Genomic DNA, 17,550 nt, shown 5'->3' on the forward strand with positions numbered 1-17,550 from the left:
ACAGCATTTAGGTGTTTCCTATTCGTATTTACATTGAGAAAAGTGGTGTTCCCTGCCACAGCCACAGCATCTCGGTGTTGCTAGACATGCTGCAGAAACGTGTCCCTATCTTGGCAATTGTAGTATTGAGTTACTACAATTGCCGGAGTTTTTAATTGTTCATCTTGGTATCTTTGGTACCAAATCATTGCTCCATTATTCGTGAGGGTTTGTGTGTTGTAGCTGTTTTCTATGTCAACTCTTATAAAATTTGTTGGTGATTGTGTTTTTTTTGGAAATTATTCAGTGTATATTTGTGTGTGGTATATTTTGTTCATCCAGTTCTTGAGTAACGGTGCAAGTTGATACACCTTTCGTAAGACTATGGATTTAGGCTGCAGCTTGCTACCTGGCAAGAGAATTTTCATTTTACTAAGTTTAAAAGCCTTTCCGGTTATTATTTTAATAGCCTATTTAGGTCAGCAACCTCTTGTCTTTGAACAAGGACACTGCCTCTGGACAGAAGCTTGATACTAACAATACAGGCTTGCGCTTTGCAGCGTTTGACCTCGGTCGCAAGTAGGTATTTATTATACTGACCTGGTATACTTTCAATTATTACTGAGTATTATGGAGGCTAGGTTTTCTGCGTTATATTGCTAAATAGTGTATTTTTGGGTGGTGAATTTTGTTTCTCTGTTTAGATGTAACTATTATGAAGCCTTCTTGATCTTCTGTTTCTGGCTCATTGTCTGTTGGATTTATAGTAGAATTTTTCTGAATGTTTGCAGTTGTAGTATCAACATCCAAGGGGTTTCATTGTTTTTGTTTTTTACAGTTTTGTAAGGATCGCAACAACATAAGATGTGGTATTACGATTACAGAGTAGTAATAGTGTTGAATGGTAATTGCGTAATTCAGAATAAGATCTACTAAGGTAATTAATACAAACTTTAGCAGATATCGAAACCGCATTTTTAATGTTGTAAGTCTAGATGTATTTAATTGTGCCATTGGGGGCATGTATATAGTAATAAGTGTTTCGACATGAGATGCAAGATAAATCTGAATTGTTCAGTGTTGTGTCTCATCTTTAATAAATATGTTCGAAATAGAAGAGCAGTCCTACTACTTACTGCAATTTCACATGGGACTGTGACGTAAGACCTAACCCGGAAAAGTGTCAGTTACAAATTGTTGAGGAACATCTCAGTGGAAAGGAAGTTATCACCGGAGCTGGAAGACAGAGCTAGTTCCAAAACCGATTGATTTCGGGGTAATGAAAATTGTTGATAAAAAGAATGTTTAAGAACCCAACTTTATTTGACCTAGCCATTATATTTACAATAATTGTCTCTATAAACGAGAATATGTGGTGTATATAAACGTTAAAACAGATTTAGCTGTGTTATTAATACTGTCAGAATAAAGGGTACGTTGAAATTAGATAAATACTGGATATAGCAATAGTTATGAAATTTAGAATATTTTAAATGATAGACAGTCAAATGATAGAATTATTAGGTGGTGTCATTTGGTTACTGGGTGCAGAAAGGAGCACCTGAGATAAGGCAGAATCACTCGCCTAACAGTTGTTACAAGTAGGCGTAGAATCTAGTTTATCCAGTTAATGACGAAATTAAGGCTTCTGTAATGCAAACAAATATGTTTTTTAGGGCATTTTGCAGGAAAAGAATGTTGTAGATATTTTAACAAAGAGCAAATAAATAAAGTATGATTCATACACTCGTAAAAATATGTTTGTTTTTTATTTATATTAATAGTGGTATATACACCTTTTAATAATCTAAAATATTTTATATAACATGAAAAATAATTATCCATTATTTATGAAGAAACAAAGTGGTTATTTATTTCTTCATCAAAATTAGAGCTTTGGCGGAGAAAACAAATCAATAAACAAAAAAAAATATTTAGAATTACATATACACCCAAAGTTACACACTGGATCTATAATTAATGCTTAAAATGTTTTCCTTTTTAATACTTAACTGAATATTTTATTATTTATTAGCAGATACAGAAGCTTATACAGACTGTGAGCAATAACAGCTTCAGTATAACCTAACTAGTATTAAGTGTTTGTTGTTAACAGCCGCAAGTTCAACACGTTGTACGAAATATTTTAGGTGTTATCGTGAAAGGTTAATAACAAATAGCATAAATGTCACTCATTTGTCCAGTAGATTCAGCAGATAGGTCGACGTCACTTTGCTGTAAGAAAAAGAACTGTATTGTCTCTTCTCCAGGACAATGCTATACATAACTTACAATTTATCTGGTTGTTGTTTGATAACGAGACCAAAAAGGATAAGATACACACTAAACCTGTACCTTGTTTCATTGTTTAGGTCTCTTCGATGAAGCTCACATTATTTTCCAAAATTGTTCGGTTTGGTATCTTGGAAATTTATTTTAACATCATGGAGCAACGCCATGCGCGCTGCGACAGTCCGTACGTTGTCACACACTTTTCAGGTCAGTTCGTGGATATACAATGTATATATATATATGTTTTGGTCTTACTTCAGGGAAATATTTCGCTCTGTATCGTTTGTTACAAACAAGTTGTCTTGTGCTCACATAAAATTACATAATGGCCTATAAAATATAAGTACCACTTTTATTTTCACAAAAATACCATTTTAAAACAAAACTAACATATCTAGCTACCGATCAGCCCTGTAGAATGTGGTCCTAGATCACATAACGAGTTTACCAATTTAGTTGGGAAAGTACTCAGATCTTTGTTCATCATGTATGATAAGGTTTTTCAGTGTGCTTAATGAAGCATTTTTGTTCAAATGCTTCTTAAAATAGTTTATTGATATATTAAGAAGTCTGACAACATCGAAATGTTGGTGTAGTTGTGTGAAAATTTCGTACTTATGGATTTGGAATTATTGAATTTTGGGTTGTCTTTGGTTTATTTAGCTACATATTGGACAGGTATATTCTACAATTGGATGTATGTAGGTGTTATAGATTATAAGTATGTTTTCAGTTGTTGCCTCCGTGTTATTATTAGTCAAACCTCCTAGATGATTAGCACTTGGCTATATTTTATTTGTGATTTCAGTAACGTGTCTGGTCTAATTTAGTTCTGAATTATTGGTTAGACCCAGTAATTTGGCCCAAGTTGTAACCTGGAAATGGATTCCATCGAGTTTGGTGTCTGTTTCACTCAAAATAAGAACTGGTCAAGGCGACAACTTTTGAATAGTAAATCAGGTAGTCATGCGGTGGCAAAACATATTCTCCAAGTAGTCGCTAAAATCGATGACTACCTAATATGACTATTAAATATTAGTCATTTCTACTACTGTTCAGTCGAAAAATAGTCAGGTGATGGTGGCAGGGATACCTGACAGGTAATAAATTTTACTGCTCTATGATAGTCGTTATAACTTTCGTTAGGTAGTCATTCTGACCGATGCTGACTACCTGACATAGTCTCATTGCCTACCTGCAAACAACTACAGAGTAGTCATGACATAGTCATTATGACCATGTTCTTCTAAGGAGAGGTTGTCATTATGACCATCCATTTACAATGGACTGTTGTCATTAATACTATCCAACGACCATGGAAGATAAGTCATGTTGACCCGGTCAGGACCACCTCTGCACTGTCACTGTTAGGCAAAGAGACCATCTTCAGTCAGTTGTGGTCAGCAGAACCATCACTGAGCAGTCAACCTCGCTGCCATCTGATGATTCAACCTAAGTCACGGTAACCTGCCACCACCCTGAAAAATATAAAATGCATTTTAGCAGCACCATTTTTATTCCAAACTGAACACAAGTGTACATCAATATACATGTACCAAAATGAAATTCAAAATGCAGTAACAATTTGAAAATAAACAACTGAACTTTACACTTGTTTTTTTGCAAATTCACCCTGGATCAAATACACATGACAAGTTACTATTACCAGATCTAATATAACCTTATGGCTTTGAACACTTTCCTCTTCCTTTACCTTTAGACGTTTTGACAGATTTCCTGCTTCTATGTTTTTTGACATTCAAGAAATAAAGCAACTGAAGAACACATCTGTCTGCATCATTTTCAGATTTGGTAATCTTCCTGGACTCATCATAGAGCTTTAGAACAACTCTTTCAACAAAGTTGAAAGTTTTCTTGAGTTTTGTTGGAAATACAAAGTTGAAGATATAAAAACTCCCTACATACATTGTGAATGCTTCCACAAAATCTTCAGTGGCACAAATATCAAAGTCATCAACATATATTTTGAATTCCTGATCACAAAACTGAGAAATTGAATCACATTTAATGTACATACCACTCTCAGCAGGTTCCCTAATTTCAGTACCCACCATGATACTTTCACTTTCTTTTAGAAGAAAAGGGATACCAATTATGGCAATACTAGATGTAACATCAGACATGTGTGAGGACTGTTTCATAAGAAATACTAGCAATGGAATATTTTCTGGTGATATGTTTCTGTCCTGCAGGTGAGAATTTACTGAGTCCTTATATTAAGAGAAAAAACTGGACACCTTTTTCTGCATCATTTCCTAGCCGCTTAAATTCATTCAATACCTGTGCTGGTGATGCCACAAGGAAAGGATAATGCTCTATAAGTTCATTGAAAGAAGAGTTGTCAATGACCAGTTTCCTACGATCATGCAGAGATTTGTCCATAAGCAAGTCCACTTTACAAAGATCACCCTCTTATCTGCAATACAGACGAGTTTTCATCCATTCCTTGTGTTTTTTGGTGGAAGTTTCATCCTACCCAACTGGCTTTTCACACAAGTATTGCTTTAATCCATATAGCCTCTGTTCTGAGATGTGGTTTCACCTGTTGCAAGTTTCGTCTTTTTCTTTCTTTCTTGGACTATAGGCAATGATGAATCCTTTCGCTTTCTATTATTCTGGAATTTCTGACGAAGCCTCATCCTTCACAGTTCCTGCAATTAGAATTGACAGAATTAGGTCTATTGAGAATGAATAACAAAACTTCCCTAGTATAACTATAATTATTTTAAACAGTATTTCTTTTAAACCACTCTTGGCATTTTCTAGGTTTCATCTGAGAAACTGAAAGTTATACACATACTGGTTAATAAATAAGTTGTACGAGTTCATCTTGACAATGTATTCTCTTTAGCATCAAATTAGTTGAGTTTCATTAGTTAAGTCATTTTAAATCGTATACAAACAAAACAAATATTTCGAATTATCAAAATAGTATTTTCCACAGCCTCTTCTTGGTAGATATATGTACTTGTGTGTATTTTAAAAAAATATAACTTCCCACAAAATTTTCACTTGTTTTTTTACTAATATTATGCAACACAAAAAATGTCATTTGATTAATTTTGTAACTAATGAACATATATTTTGCAGAATACATTTACACCTTTACGAGTGGTGATATGGTCATAGCTGTTATGCACTTTAGGACGAATTTTATTGGGCTCATTGACTTTTGGGCTCATAAAGTCAAATGTATAGATAAAAAATATATATTTGTGATGAAATATATGTCACAACAAACATAACATAATGCACATGTGGATTTCATCCACTACTTGGTCATACTGCCTTGAAGTGGGATATCTGGAAAATAGAGGTTGGGCAGGCTATCAAGTACAGATGAAGACATCTGAAGAGATATAATTACACGCTTATAATCAGAAATGGTACACATGGTAGTCACTGCACAGCACTTACAAGGTATAGCTGTAAATCTCAGTGTAGACTGCATCCGGTAAATGGAAGCGACCTTCTTTCTCAACAGACTTCCCTTGCGACAACAGCAAAGCAGTAGATCTTGACAGACTTGACAAATTTTTCAGCTTAAAGGCTACTGGCCAAGGCTTGAATGCTAAGATGCTGACCAAAGAAAATATCAAATAGTTCAAAACACTTACAAATTGGAGTTGACTGATTGCAATGAAATACTAACTAAGGCCTAATTGTCTCAAGTGAAAGATGAAACTATTTCTCCAACATATTGAAAGATCTGTTTGACATTCATTAGGACATATCCTATCATGATGATATGGACTGAATTTGTTCAGTACTGGGACCGGGTGAAGATGCACTCTGCTTGCTTAAAGACACTTCAGGGTTCGGTGGATTCTGGTCAAAAATACATTTTTAACGGGTCTAAATTTCTAATAAAATTAACAACAGTAATTGTGCTATGTTGAATAATGTATATTGAACAATTTTACTTCTTTACTTCGGAATAATGTTTCTGCAGAGTGATTTCCAATGACTACATAAATGATTATAATCACTCATATTTAAATAGATTGCTCATTCTTACAAACGACTTACCAGAACAGCTATCTCTCCGTCAGAGGCCCCAGCATTAGAAACCAGAGAAACGTGCAACTTTCCTCGTGGTTTTGGAATGTCAGACCATTGAACATCCACCCAGTCCTGCCAGTTTTCCATGTACATTTGAGCTGACAGGTTGGTAGCATCTACATCCAGATTTAGGTTATCAGAAATCTTACTGGGCAACAATCCCAGATCATCCACTGACATCACAATTTTTTTTTTATTGTAGGTAATGTGGTAGGATAAAACCATTTCTCTGGAATCTAAAAGTATGGTACTGATCAAAAATGATTTATATGTATACACATGCAGAAAAGTTGTCATTGAAGAACAACTACAAAACACCAAAAATATATATTAAATTTCCATAAATTTAACATCAGCAGGACTGGTATAAATCAGTTAAATAAGTAATTTGTTTTTTCCCTAACAAATAGTAGCCTTTAAAAGGTGAAAGCAAATATATGTAGTCTGACCTCAATAGGTGGTTATGATAGTGGTGATTTTGGTGCAAATATGCATGATACATATTAATATGACACAAGTTCTCTCTGTTTGAAAATTTTTATGAAATGTGTCACAAAAAGGAAGAAACAAATTTACATAAAATATGTCAAATCTTTTGATGAAATTTGACACTGGAAGGTTCACACCAAGTTACATAAAATAGGTTAAAATTTACCACTGATTACCGAGTTTTATTTAAAATTGGTGATCATATTTTCACCTTTGTTCACATGACAAGGCAATGAGTAATGATCATAAAGATCTGGAATGCTCAGGAGTTCATAGCTTCCCATTGGCTCTGCAATGTAAGCATGAAATGCCTGTGATAATCAACAGTTTGGTATCTTTGACAATACAAAAAAAGTTTTCCACAAAGAACAAAGCAACAGATCACTGAAGAAAATTGAAGACTGTCGAAATCACGGCTACTGACAACCATTGTCCCTGTGTTGTATGCGAGACAAATGACTGTACAACTTGATGCTTTAGTGACAAAATCACCTTCTCAAACAAATGCACTGACAAGGTTTCGCTCTTCTTTGAGTGAATTCACAGGCAATCTGACAGGCATCTATCCCAAGTAATACATTGCTTTCCAATTGTGAACAGAGTTTATACTGGTGTCTCATTATCATTGTTTTGGCTAGATTCCTCCTGTTTTTGCAACATCAACAAAAAACTATGTTTGGCCTCAAATATAATGGTCCACACATTCCTCAGTGGACCAAATCTGCGGGTCATCTCTGGGTAATGCAAACTAAAATGTCCCTTTGGCTTGAGAGTTATATTTGGAAATTCGTTTTCATAAAGAGAATGGAACTGTTGTATCACATCATTTAAGAATTCAATGCTTGCATGTGACATTGATGGACACTATCAATTCTACCATATCCAGCAGAGCCAACAGAACTTCCCATTTGTTGTTCCCTTCTGGCACTGCATCACTCACCAGTAATGAAAATAACCTTAAGAGAACTAAACTTGCACAGATTTTTGCTTATGTGTACAGACCTTCTCAAAATAACAAGCTCAGACCTATTGATATTAACAGTTCCTTTGTAATGGAACTCTTTCACTCTGTCTGCAAGGAACTGAAGGCTGAAGTATCCAGACAAGACATACTGATCTATGAGTAAAACTAAAATTTCTGACACCAAGCCAGATTCAAAAAGGTCATGTAATATATCAGGTGGTAGAACATTTGCCACATAAAATTGCTGCTGAACGTTCAGGAGCGATCTTTTCTTAACCCCATATGTACTTGACAAAGTCGGTTCAGTTTCGACCATTGCAACTTGGTAATTATAGGATGTAATAGATCTCTCTGGACATTTTGAAATATCAGTCAACTTTCTTAAATCATCCCGAGTTACCATGCAGAATCTACATGATTTGAGAGCAAAAAATGATTCAAGAAACCCTCCAATAGCATGGCTTCCACATTATCTGCACAACAACAAGAGGTGCACATCTTAATTTGAATGTTTCCTCTGGTTTGACAATATCAACACCAATGTTTTCAAGAACAGATAGTTCTTCAATCAAAGGTCTCATCACTGTATATAGCCTATGATTTCTTTTACATTTTGGCTCTTCACCAAGATTGCTAAGAATATTCAATGAAGCTGAGATTTCAAAGCAGGTTTAATATTGCCTAACTGATAGTAGAAAACAGCATATTTGTAAGCAGGAGCTCGTATTCCAGCCTGGTTCACAGTTGTAACCTCATCAAAATAGATAATAATTTGAAGGGCAAGGGAAGTTTCTTGCCAGAATGGATGTTTTTTTAAATGTTCACCATCAACGACATCTCTAAGACAATAATCAGTTGACTGGCGAGGATAAACAACCTGGCTAAAAATATCATCATGTTTAAGCAAACACTTCAGAGTATCTAATAAAGAAACATACTGCATTGTGTAATGTTTCCCATCACCAGCAATTCCCAGGTCATACTCAACAGGTTTTACTAATTCCAAATTATCTTCAGTGTAAGACTGGAAATTATTCTGGTCAGTGAAACCCTCTCAATGATCAATGTTCTTTTTATGGTTTGGAATAAATGTTCATCTTTGGCAGCCATAATAGAACAGGACAAATTTTTAAAAATACTTGTAGTTTTATAAGTATTTTTTTCATTTTCACGTAGCTGCAGAATTGTTTTAGATAAGATTTTTCGCTTGTCTGTGACAACCATCTCCTTATTACCATGAACTGCCTCCTCACTCTCAGAGTTTTTATACCTACTACTGGGCACATTCACCACCAGCTTCACTATCATGCATACTGGTAGTAGCAAACTAGCTATGCTTTTTATTTATATGTCTTTTCAAACATCTGATGCTTTTGAATGGTCTTTCTTTTTTTTTAATTTCGCACAAAGCTACTCTAGGGCTATCTGTACTAGCCGTCCCTAATTTAGTATTGTAAGACTAGAGGGAAGGCAGCTAGTCATCACCACCCACCGCCAACTCTTGGGCTACTCTTTTACCAACGAAAAGTGGGATTGATCGAAACATTATAAGCCCCCACGGCTGGGAGGGCGAGCATGTTTAACGCAACGGGGATGCGAACCCGCGACCCTCACATTACGAGGCGCACGCCTTAACACGCTTGGCCATGCCAGGCTTTTGAATGGTCTTTCACATCCATTAACCCCACATGGGACAAAAAATACAGGCTCATACTCATGAACCAAAACCAAAAATGTGAAAGAAGCTTGATAAAATGTCTGACCTTATAATTACATTTAATGCAAGGGGAAATATTGAAAACTTCTGACTGTTCTGCCATGTTTAACTCCAAAGTTTACCAAATTTCACAATGTCTATTAATAAATATCATGCAAGGCATGCATCCAAATGTCACGGGTTTTCATTTTAGAACGTAAAATGTATCATTTATTTAAGTACATTTAATTATAAATTTCAACAATAACTACTAGCAAATGTCGGTCGCACGCAAACCGACGGTGTATCCTTGGACTTGCCCTCAATCAAGCGAACAAAAACGTACTTCAAAATGTAAATTCTTGCCACAACCCCACCCCCCCGGGGGTGGCCAGAAACATTCATTGGCCAGACCTCAACCTGACTAGCATATTCACCAAATTGGATAGATATCCGAAAGGAATTGTGGGCTGTAGATTGAATACAACGAAATTTTCTGCATACGCATACTCATACTGATGCGTGATCCATAGTATCCCCCGATTTTCGAAAGGTTATACAATATTTATTATTTTAGCTATACAACTCGGTTGCTCATGCATCGATGCAATATCTTCCGGATCCTACATTTCTCTCACCGGTATGGATGTGGTATGGATTATGGGAGGGACCAAATGTCAGAGAAAGTTCCCTGAGAGCAAAGAAGGGAGAGGGGTTGGGGGAATATTTTACAGGATCACAGGCCTTCTATTCATAGTGTACGGCCTGGCGCTGGCTCCTATCTCGCACCATTCAATTTCAAAGTATAGAGTTTAAAAATGTAAATACATTTTGTATCTAAAGAGATTTTTAGATAGTTTGTAATATTAAATTAAAGAAACACACGTTAAACACAATATATGTTTCACTTTTTCGCTGTTTTCAAATGATTTGTAACTCATTGTTGGCTGTGTCAGTGGATCCCGCCATAACATACACGCCGCATAAAGTGTGTACGCTTTAGCATTTGTAGCTCTGCTGATGTATTAAACATAAGGATTTATTATTCACGTATTATCGTATGTCATCTTTAATTATCAAAGGTCTATAAAATAAATACAGACGAGGTCCCTTTTAATGAGCATACAACTTTCATCTGTGTAGCGGTGGCCGTAACAAATCTTTTTAGGAGCGGTGTAGTTGGCGCTAAATTTAACAGAGCAGCAACATGGATCATTGCGGGCTTTTGATTCTACCACAAGATATGCATTCATGATTCCAAATATGTGCATTTGTGATGTCAAGACTGGGGAATGTTCTCTATTTCATACTTGCTTCAAAGCATTAACTAAATATAAATATTCCTACTCTACTACTACTAAACTACAGTAGTACAGACCTACACAATGTAACGGGCAACCATCCTTGTTTACACATTACGAGTTGTACAAAAACATACGGATGGATTCACTTCAGCTATTCTAGAAAGTTAAACATTCGTATTCTTATATTGTTTTATTGAAACTATTAATATTTCTTCTTTCCGTCATCTGCGCGGTTGCATGGCAATTGTGCAATGTCAGTACAAGTTTCGCTCTTTATAAATTCTATAAACGCTATATGTAATTCTCCAATGTGCGACAAAATATTGCTGTGTGTGATTTCTCCCCCCTCGCCCCCTTTGTGTTTATAGTGTCATCCTTACCTTTGGCTGCCGCTAAGGAATGGACCGTGCCTTCTTCACTCCCTCCCTGTATATGTATTGTTGTATGTGAGCCCCTAAATTCTCCCTCGATCACCTTTAGGAATAATCAACCTTTCTCCAAAAATAACACTTACAGCCCTCCCTGCACAAGGAACTCCTGCCTTCAGATAAACTCGACCTAGTACACCACTCTGGAAAAGAGATAGCCACGCTCGTGCCTAATGTAGCTGCTTTCCATTTGTACTCGATTTGCGCTGCGGACCACAAGACGAATCGGATGCATTTTCCGGACGTGTAGTGTCAGCGCGAGTGTTAACCGTTTGGGGAAAGCTTATTTCAGTCATAACTTAGACCAGTGGTTCCCAACCAGGGGTGCGAGATAACATATGTTTTGGGCACTTTCACCTTTATTCGTAAATAAATAATTACTGTGAGAACATATTAAACTTTTTTAGGGGTGCGGGGCATGAAAAATATGGGAACCACTGACTTAAATCGTTGTGGATTGAAATAATAAATGTATTGATTATTGGATTTCATATTCGAATATTCCAACACACCCACACAACAATATAAAAACATAATTGTCAAATAAACCAGTGAAGAAATAGTAGTGGTCGATAAATAAGATTTATTTAGGTAGGATTTATTTTGTGTGAAAGAAATGTATCCCCCCCCCAAATAAAAGTAAATAAATAAATAAATTCTTGCAAAGTTCAGCCCTGGTCACCTTTCAATTGTTGCATTTATGGAACAAAATTCATGTATACAGTCATTTGCTTGAACTGCGCCTTAATGATATAAGAAACATAAAGAGTGTCAATTTATGAGTTACTGCTGCCTATGGTGTTGGTTTTCCTGACCACAAAGTAGTCCTTAAGACTAGCATAGCAGTGCTGCTATAAAGTGGTCAAGGTGGCTGGGAAGTGGTCAAACAGACTGGAACATGATCATTCTGACTGGGAAGTAGTCAAACTGACTAATTGCTTAAATTGACTAAGAGTCAGTCAAACTGACTAAGAGTTCGTCAAACTGACTAGTAATAGATCATTGTTACTACTTAATAGTCAATTTCATATCCAGGACTACAAAATGATAGTCATTTTGCTTATTGATACATTTTAGATAGTCAGTTTGACAACGACCACGATATCTCTAAAGCAGAAGATAGACGTGACTATGCCCTGGTAGTTGTAATGAACAACTTTTATTTAGAGTGCCACTTGTTTTAGTTGATTGTGTAAATAATATAACTTCCAATTTGGGGACATTTTTTATTCTGCAAGTGTTACAGAAGTTTTATATATGGTTTGGTCGCGGTTGTGGATTTGTTGTGGCAATGTTTAGAGTGTAGGAAAACTTCCATTAAATAAATCATTAGCAAACAAGAAACAGATACGTTGGTATTTGTATTTATTAAAATAATTTCACTCCCACACTTAAAGAATAACTTAGGATTACCTAACTACTCATATTTGAGTGTCGCCTGCCCATGGGATGAAATAATATTAGAATGTGGGCCCACTACACTTATCCTATCTTTTCTGTTATTTAGAAAATTGGAAAGATATTATATAATATTTCGTGGTAGCTTTATTTAGGACATTTCAATTTCTAACCCCTTGTGCCATACAGTCTTTAAGATTTTTGCGATATCGATAGAATAGGCGACACTGAATATATTCCAATTACAACTTATTATTATGGTTTCTGTGAGTCGTACTAAGTGCTTTTAATTTGCCGTGATATTCGGAAACCGTTTTATACTTTCGATAATCTTTCATGTCAGTTCGAGATAAGCCAATAGTCTTGAAATTGTGTTTTTTTTTGTGATAAATAAATATGATTAAGCTGATTGGTCTATTACCTGGTTTTATTTCTTTCATAGGTATTGAGACTTCTGCTTGCTTACAAGCTACTGGTATTAAGTCATTTTTCTAAGGATTGACTGAATATTGTCGCTAAATGCCTGTATGGCCATAGTTGGCCCTTTAAAATGTAAATATTGTATTTATCTTGGCGTGCAACGAAGCTTTCTTCCTTTTGAGGGTAACTTGTAGATCTCTTCTGGTCAGTTGTTTAGTAAGTAGTTGTGTTATCTTGAGATAAAAAGTGCAGTTAGGTCACTCGTGGTGCGACAAGGAAGATGGCCGTGTACAAGTCTGTTTTTTTATATATATACTTGTTAATTTATTGTAGAAATACGTGTTAATTGTTTGTACATTTAATGGTTTGGAAGTATTTTTTGAAAGCTTTCCTAAATATTTTTTTTTTTAGTGTTTGTCATAGTTGTGATGTTATTGTGTTGTAGTGTATATCGGTTATGATGCGTTTGTTTTAAGTGTTTTGTCATAATCGTTTTAGGTAAGACCAGAAGTTTTTTTTATCTATGTGTTCAATTTTGAACAGTATTCGTTCCATTTGACTGCTTTAAATATTTTTATTTCACTTTTCACGTATGTTTTCAAGAATATTAATTTGTTTTCAAACTTATGAGTTTTTAAACATTTTATGGCCTTTTCTACATTCTTTATTGTGTTGAGAAGTTAATGCGGTCACATGTTTGGTTGTTGTTAGCTTACTTTTAGAATACATGTGCTGGTGAGTTTATAAGTAACTCTGTGATTGTCTTGCAATAATTATCGATCATGGAATATGTCTCGGCAATCTTCTTAGGGAGGTCCCTAGTGGTATGTCTGCAGATTTACAACGCTAAAAACTAGATTTCGATACCCTTGGTGGGCAGAGCACAAATAGCCCAAACAAACAATATTCTTAGGTATAACGTTTTAGTAATTTCAAATATTTTGACAGGTTTGTTTTTCCGTTGTTAAGTGTAAGAATATTTATTGGTGTTTTAAAATTTGTGTTGCGATTGAAGACGACCAAATTAGTAAATAATCAATGATTATATCATCTTCAACGTTAAGAGATATAGAAGTCTGCTACATAGTATAATCTTACAATTTAACCTTTTAATCATCAACTTGTTCTTATACTGTTTATTACCTGTAAGAGTCCACCTATTGAAACATTTAGTGTTAATAAATGAACATACATTGGATGAATCACTATTTTTTCTAGGTCTCCATAATTATTTAAAGTAAATCGTTTTAAAAATTAATAAAAAGTTAAAAAATCTATACTTAGAATACAGCGGTTTTATATAACCAGACAAACAACTCACAATATTTTTCTTTTCATTGTATACATTCATGTGCAATGCACACAGTTTTTTGCTCAAAGCTGTCTAGGTTATATTATTTTCCCCTCCATATTGTGTTTAGTATTTAGAAAATGATAAATGCACCAAAATTTCCAGTAGGCTACATTAAAACAGTATCGTAATCAATATGTTTACTGTTTTCTATATAATTGTTATTATTAGGACCATAAAAAATCATTTGAATAAAGAATATTTACAAGACAATTTAGAAATAGATTTGTAATTTAGTTTCAAGTTATTGTTTTGAAATTCTACTCCATGTAATTAGAACAATCTTCCAACTTTGTTTTAACATACAACTTTATGCGATTATAGTTAGAACAGCAGTGAAGTAGGTGTGAGGACGTGACAGCGGGAGCTGTAACTTACGTTTGTTTGTTTGTTTTTGAATTTCGCACAAAGCTGCTCGAAGGCTAGCCGTCCCTAATTTAGCAGTGTAAGACTAGAGGGAAGGCAGCTAATCATCACTACCCACCGCCAACTCTTGGGCTACTCTTTTTCCATCGAATGGTGGGATTGACCGTCGCATTATAACGCCCACACGGCTGAAAGGACGAGCATGTCTGACACGAACCCGCAATCCTCAGATTACGAGTCGCACGCCTTAACACGCTTGGCCATGTCGGACCAGTGTAACTTATGTATAACACTCGTTTTTACGTTTTACTGTGAATGTTTTCATGTTTTAGAATCGATTCTGAAGCGTTTATGTGTTTAATATCAAAGCCAGATCGCGATATCTGAAGTGTCCATTGAAAGGAATGGGACTCCTCATTTTAGTCTTGTAAGTCCGTATATTTACCACTGTCCCCTAGGAGGACCAAATTTATGCTTAAAAGGTTTTCTCAACATTGACACTGATGAGACTCTATACTATCTTTAGTATACATTTACTTTTAAAACTATGTTTAACATATCCATAATTTGTACAAGTTCAAAATGTTACACAATTATTAAAATGGACAAGTGTTTGATGATGTTATACATGTATGAACAATTTATATATAAACATTATTTCCCATTTCCCTTTAAACCTATTTTAAAAATAAAATTTCTTCAAATATATATATACATATGATAGGTCATAAGCGAAGCAACCAGTTCTCATCCGCTTTGACGTGTAGAACAAGAGGTCGCTATTGCCATCGCTTTTTTGATTCTGACGAAGCTTCGTTTATTAGTTTGTTTTGAATTTCGCGCAAAGCTACTCAAGCGCTATGTGCGCTAGCGGTCCCTAGTTTAGCAGTGTAAGACTAGAGAGAATGTAGCTAGTCATCACCACCCACCACCAATTCTTGGGCTACTCTTTTACCAACGAATAGTGGGATTGACCATTATATTATAACGCCCCCACGGCTGAAAGGGCGAGCATGTTTGGTGCGACCGGGATTCGAATCCGCGACACTAAGATTGCAAGTCGAACGCCTTAACCACCTGGTCATGCCGGGCCTTGATCAGAACAAATTACCAACTCAGTGTGAGTCTATCAAACACACTGTTCTTCTGGTCATATGTATAAAGATTTAAAATTATACACTTTTGTTGTTAACAATGTTGAAACCCAACAAGATCTTACAAAATTACTCGCCCTTTCAGCCGTGGGGGCTTATAATGTGACGGTCAATCCCATTATTCGTTGGTAAAAGAGTAGCCCAAGAGTTCGTGGTGGGTGGTGATGGCTAGCTGCCTTCCCTCTAGTCTTACCCTGTTAAATTAGGGACAGCTAGCGCAGATAGCTCTCGCGCAGCTTTGCGCGAAATTAAAAAAAACAAACAAATAAACACAAGCGTAATTGTTTTAAGCTTTTACTCGTAATGTAGTTTCTCCACTTGTGGTTTTATCATAAATAGAAAGTCATACAATTTATCAATAATGAGACCATTGCAAAATTAAGATGAATTTTTCCCTTCATTCAAACAAGTATCTTTATTTTGTTCTATGTGAGAAAAAAATTATCATCCATATAAACAGTCCGGTCACATAAAAATTAATATATCCTGCATCTGAGATTAAATTGGAAATTCTTATCATGGAATAGAATGAATATCATTTCATTATCTATCTAGTCGAAGTATATGACATTTGAACGGGTATATCAGAAAAGCAAACTTATACATGCGATTTGTGTCAGTTTAAAAAAAATATTCTTGCTTGTGTTAAATATTCTTAGTAAGGGAATGTGAATGTCTTTTGTCACTGACAATTATAACCTCTTAAAGGATGCTAGTGTACGATTTGTTGTAGGTTTCTTATCTTAATAGTCAGGGTAACCACAAATGATCTATATGCCTTATTTTCAATAATATTATGTAAATAAAATACATATTTATACATTCTAAATCTTCAGTCTTAACCAATGTTTTCTTTCCCGATTCTATCTATAGTTCTGTAAATACGTTCGTCACATGCCATTCCAAAAATCGTTCAATTTTTAGATGTATTTGTCTTTCTATGACAGGCTAGACGAGTTGAAGTTTTTATAAGACTATTGATTTGAATGTTTGTAATTGTTTATATACATGTAAGGAGAGATACACGGGAAGATAGGAATTGCTCAAGGCCATGTTTGATCCAAACTAGAGCAAAAACCTTGACACTGTATTACACTGTATCAAAGAGGCTATTTTTTAGGTAGAGGAAAACTTGGCGGATAACCCTTCTACGCCGTTATTCAATAGTGGAAGGGAGACTTTTAACCTACATGAAACCTGCTTCGGGTTGACAGGGAAGATCTCTGTCAGTAGAATGATATTTTAGTGACCCAAGGCTGGAAAGAATAATTGTTCCACCTCTAGGGGCTGAAGAGGATCGACAAGAGCTGATACCGAAAACCACGGCTATTAATGTGTAGCCCAATAGGCACTTGATGCAACAGTGGTGAAAATTACAAGAGTAGGCGTTGAAGTTTCTAATAACGTATTCATTAGAAGCAAAAGACTCTTTGCATGATGTGACTAAGACGCCATTGTACGCACAGATATACATGTTGTACTCCCACTGTAGCAGGTGGTGTGTAGTGCAGTGAGGGAAAGGTTGACTGATTGGAATCATGATCTTTTTCACCACAAAGAACACAGATTAAAGAACCACGACAATATGTTTTAAAATGTGTTAACCTTTGACAATGAAAATGAGAG

This window comes from Tachypleus tridentatus, chromosome 8 (genome assembly GCF_004210375.1).
Source record: "Tachypleus tridentatus isolate NWPU-2018 chromosome 8, ASM421037v1, whole genome shotgun sequence".
NCBI classification, from domain to species: domain Eukaryota; kingdom Metazoa; phylum Arthropoda; class Merostomata; order Xiphosura; family Limulidae; genus Tachypleus; species Tachypleus tridentatus.